Source organism: Oryctolagus cuniculus, chromosome 19 (genome assembly GCF_051225735.1).
Source record: "Oryctolagus cuniculus isolate XC-2025 breed Fujian yellow rabbit chromosome 19, ASM5122573v1, whole genome shotgun sequence".
Lineage (NCBI taxonomy): Eukaryota > Metazoa > Chordata > Mammalia > Lagomorpha > Leporidae > Oryctolagus > Oryctolagus cuniculus.
Genome location: NC_142885.1, coordinates 225,027 through 230,761, shown reverse-complemented (window position 1 = coordinate 230,761; position 5,735 = coordinate 225,027).

Genomic DNA, 5,735 nt, shown 5'->3' with positions numbered 1-5,735 from the left:
GGGCCCAAGGACTTGGGCCATCCTCCACTGCACTCCCTGGTCACAGCAGAGAGCTGGCCTGGAAGAGTGGCAACCAGGACAGAATCCGGCACCCCGACCGGGACTAGAACCTGGTGTGCTGGAGCCACTAGGCGGAGGATTAGCCTATTGAGCCACGGCACCGGCTTGAAGGATTCATTTTCAATAAACCTTATACACAGAAGACCAGCTCTGTACTAAGATTTCAACTATTTGCACACAGACACATACATTAAATATTAAAAAAAAAAAGCTTTCTGAGAACAACCTTTATAGGTATATCACATACTACGACTCATTTAGGACCGAGGTCTTGCATGCGGAGTAAGTGTACAATGACTCCTGCTGTAATTTAACAATTAAAGCTCTTATGTATGATGTCAGTGATCACCCAAGACTCTTGCCATGAGTTGCCCAGGCTAAGGAAGCCTTTTGAGACCACAGTCTTTATCAGCATTTAGGCAAAGCCAAAGGTAAAATGGAAGTTCTGTCCTCCCTTCAAAGAAAACTACATTCTTCTTCGATGGCTCCTTCTTTCCACTGGGGTATCATTCATGGCAATCCTTCATGTAGGACTTTTTTTATTTTTGCCACAGTGTCTTAGAATTCAATGCCTGAAATGTTTTCATGGGCTTTTCAACCACACAAGAATGCTTTAAGGGCTCATTCTGAGGTCACTATGGTATATAAAATGATTGTCATTCCATGAGTCTGCTGTATGAACTGCTTTCCAACTCAACATGTCTTAAAATGCAATGTCTGGTCTTACTCTAAGTCTCTTTTTTATTGTTTTTTAAATATTCATTTATTTGAAAGACAGAGTTACAAAGAGAGAAAGAGACAGAGAGATCTTCCAGTGGCTGGTTCAGTCCTCAAATGGCTGCAACAGCCAGAGCTGGACCCATCCAATGTCAAAAGCCAGGAGCTTCTTCCAGGTCTCCCAAATGGTTCCAGAGTCCCAGTACTTGGGCCATCCTCTGCTCATTTCCTGGGTGCATTAGCAGCAAGATGGATCAGAAGTAGAGCAGCTGGGACTCAAACCCATGCCCATATAGGATACTGGCAAGGCAAGCAGTGGCTTTACCCTCTACACCAAAGTGCCACCCACATGCACACAAATCTTAATCAGTGACTATCCCTGGTTTTAAACTGAAAGTTTTCTGGCAGAAAAATCACTAATTTCTCTGGTTTCTCTTGAGATACAGAAATACTACCATGTTCTTGCTTTTATTAATGCTGTAGAATGGTTATATACCTGCAAGGTAAAGCTATGCAGAAACTGGCTGTGTAACCCTTCTATTTATATATAAGATTGCTACAGCAAAACCCAGAACTAGCAAGTTTTTTTCCTAAAGAAATGCCTATGGTGGCTGCTGTTGTGGTGTAGCAAGTAAAATTGCCAACTATGACCCCAGCATCCCATATGAGTACTGCTTTCAGTCTTGGCTGCTCCACTTCCAGTCCAACACCTTGCTAATGGCCTTGTAAAGGCAGAAGATGACTCAGTACTTGTGCCCCTGGCTGATGCAGCCACCTGGGGAAGTGAACCAGCAGATGGAAGATATCTCTCTCTCTCTTGTTAACTATTAAGTAAGCAAATGAGTAAGTAAAAGAAATGCCTCCAACCTCCTCTCCTTTCATCCTAAAAATACCCCCACATTACCCCACAAATTTCACAAAGCAGTCTAACCAATCACTGTCCCTTTTTCCTAAGGATGGAGAAGTAACAAAAAATAAAAACATCTAAAATGAAACCCCTATAAAACAAAAGCAGGACCAAGCATCTCCTCTGTCTCCCTTAGACCAAGGCGTCCTTATCCATATTGTACCAAAAATAATTCACTGAATTGAGGGAGTGATACAGCTGGCCTGAACACAAGAAGTCAGTTTTCTGCAACAGATAGAACCCTGCTGGTCAATATTGTCTGGATGGGTTTATTTAGGGGAGTTCCACATCTAGGTAAGGAAACATCCCAGTCTGGAGCAGCAAATAACTACCAATTGTATGTAAACTCCCAGATTCACTGACGCCCACTTGAACACCATTACACTTCCCTAAAGAATATAGCATCTTCAACTAGGAAGATGAAGGTCAAAAGCATCACGAACCGATCAGGAACCTGGACACAAGCTGAACATGCATCTGTCACCTCTAATTTCAATCTATAAGAATCTTTGCCTCTAACTTCCTGGGGAGCCCTGGAGTTAAGTTCCTTGCTCTGGTCTTTAAAATAAATGCTTCTTTACTCCACCATACCAAAGCCAGTGATTGGCTTACTGTGTCTTGGGCAAGTATATACAGGTTAGGGGTTCTACAGCAACACCACCAACCAGATTGGAGGTATGTCCTGCAATAAGGGCAGAGATGGGACTTGAACCCAGGCATGCTGACATAAAAGATAGGCTTCTCAAGGAGTGCTCCAATCATTATGCCAAATCCCATTCCCTTATATTTTTAAACTAATTTTTTCTTTGAATTCCAGATAGACTGAAGGACACAGCAGAGATCACCCATCTGCTGGTTCAGTCCCTAAATGCCCACAATAGTTTGGGCTTAGAGGCCAAAGTGAGGTGCCAAGAACTCATTCTAGGCCTCTCTCATGGATGGCAGTTGGGCCATCTTCTGTTGCTTTTCCAGGTGCATTAACAGGGAGCAGAATTGAAAGTGAAACAGCTGGGATAGGAACCAGCTCCTATATGGGATGCCAGTGCTCCAGGTGGTGGCTTACCCACTATACCACAGCATCAGCCATGATTATATTTCACACCTCTGCTTTTGAAAATATTTAGAAATATTTTGAAGCTGCAAATTACTGATTTGGGCTTGTGCTGTGGTGCACCAGCCTGTAGCATCTGCATCCCATGTGGGAGCCTGGCTGCTCCACTTCCAATCCAGCTCCCTGGCAATGCACCTTGGAAAGTAGCGGGGGATGGCCAAGTCCTTGTGCCTCCGCACTGATGTAGGAGATCCAGGACAAACTCCTGACTTTGGATTAGCTCAACTCCGGCAATTGTCATTTTGTCAGTGAGCCAGTGCATAAAAGACACAGCTATCTTTCTAGCTATCACTCTCCCTATCTCTTTCTGCACCTATTTCCAATAAAATAAATAGAAAAAAAAATACAGTGTGGCTTTGGGGGGCCACTACTCAACACTCCCTCCCCAGATTTAAAAAGTCAGTGATAGAGAATTAATGAAGGCATTAGTATAGGAGCTCACATCTTTTCCTCTTGCCTCAGACTAAATCAGCAATGAGTGCTCCCCAAGTCTGTACTGCAAAATCCTGATAAATTTGTTATCACACTTTCATTATCTGCCAATCTCTGAATCTGTGTTGGGATTCCTTCTCCCAAACACTCTGGGATACATATAAAAACAACATAGCCCAATGCAGCTACATCTGATTAAAACACTCAATGATGGATAATTGACTTTACATGAAAAAAATAAATAAGCCACCCAGGAACATCTTAGAAAATGATTGCTTCTCTGTTGCTAGTTAAGAGAAACTCCCAGGGAATAAGCACTTGGCCTGGTAGTTGAAGACCCACATTCCATACTGTGCTGTCTGTCTCAAGTCCCAGTACTGATTCTGTTCCAGCTCCCTGCACATGCACAACCACGGAAGCAGCAAGCGCAATAGTTGTCTCTCTGCCACCAATATGGGAGATCAGATGAATAACCAGCTTCTGACTTTGGCCTGGCCAGTTCCAGCCCATGCAAAATCACTATCTCTCCCTCTTTCTCTCTTTGTTTATGTGTATGTGTCTGTCTCTCTTTGCCTTTCAAATAAAAATTTTTTAAAAATGAGAAACATCCTGGACTGCAACAAGGCTCATGTGCAGGATCATTTCCTCCATGTGGAAACAGCCCCAAGTCTTCCAGAAGCTGCAATCGTGCTTCCTTAGCACAGTCTTGAAGGAAAAATGTTCTTGTATTTACTGTAGGCACAGCACCTACACCACCTGGTGGATTAAGAATGCACACCATATGAGCCCTCTTGGGTGAGTTCAGGATCAAACTCATTGTTCAGTGGCTTCTTGCTGCCTTCTGCTGGACTTCTGATGCAACTAACGCATTTTTTGTTAGACACTGACAAACTGCTTACAGACCACCCTACACAATGAAGAATAGCAGAGCTGAAGTGATCCCAATTTTCCAGTTTAGCACTTAAAAAGCTATAGAAATTGAGAGAGATCATATTCGTAACCTGTTTTAACTGCATCCTATTTTTATGTTTCATTTTCATTTCCTATCATCTCGTATTTTTTACTTCCACTTGTTATCTATTTTCTATAGCTCTCTATTTAGGAATATGTTGCTATTTTCCATATACATGTGCACTTCTCAAACGTCCTTCTGTTATTGACACTCAAGATAAATCCCTGTGGTCATAGAACATTCATTGTTTTATTTGTATCTTTTCAGTTTATTTAGGCTCTTTTGTGACCTAGCAAAAGTTCTTCTGCAGAGTATTACATGTGCACTTGAATAGCAAGTGTATTCTCTTGTCCAACTATACCGTCAAGTTCTTTCATGATGTTCATATTTCCTATATCCTTTCCAATATTTTGCAAACTTCTTTCCATTACTGAAAATGGCAAATATATGTGCCCTAATACTAGTTGACAACTCTACTTCTCCCTTTTTGTCTCTCTGTGACTCTGCTTTCAAATAAATCTTTAAAACATCCCTAAAGAATAACATTGAAATTTTCATTGCAAGTGCATTGGTTTGATTTTATCTTCTGTAATTTTTCTGAGTTCTAACATTTTTAATGGACTCATTAGGGTTTTTTGACATTTGAAATTCCAAAAGAGGGGAGGGATGGATGGACAGAGAGCAGCCACATGTTGGTTCATGCCCCGAATGATCACAGTAGCTGGGGATGAGTTAAGTCAAAGCTAGGATCTGAGAGTTCCATCTAAGTTTCTCATGTGAGGGAAAGGGACGACTTGAAGCATCAACCCCCTGCTGTCTCTGTTAATGATACAATGCCATGTAACAGACAACTAATTCCACTACATTCTTATTTTTATCAGTTTGCTCTCTTTCTTGCCTAACAGCTCTAGTTTCAAGTTCCACTGCTACAAGCAAAAGAAATAATGAGGGCAGGGATCCTTATCTCCTTGATATTAGAGGAGACTACTGAATACCAGAAGCAGTGATCTAGCTATGGCCTGGATCATGCTGATGTGTATTTTTCTATACCCAGTCTGTTTATTATGCCACATCTATTTCTTTGTGTGATGCAAGGCAATGTCTTGTGCTAAGCTCTATCACATCTCAATTTTCCCCTTGTGGGTCTATATTAGCCCAATACAGGCATTGACCAATTGACCATCAAGGTTGTGGTGAGGGAAACGTTCCCCAGCTGGAGGCAAGATAGACTAAAATTGCAGTGATGCTTCAGTGATCCCAGCATCCCATATGGTAAGGTCCTGGCTACTCCACTTCTGGTGCTACTCTCTGCTACTGCTCCTAAAAAAGCAGTGGAAGATAGCCCAAGTTCTTGGATCTCTGCCACCCAAGTAGAGACCTGGATGGAGTCCCAGTCTCCTGGCTTTGGTCTGGCCCTACACAGCTGTTTCAGACATTTGGGGAGTTAATTGCTGAAGCTGACATGAGGTGATATTTTGAATGAAATTAGGTCATTGTTAGTCCCTCCTCAGCTTCCAAATAGCCTGCTAAATTATGTTTCACCATTAAGAGACTCA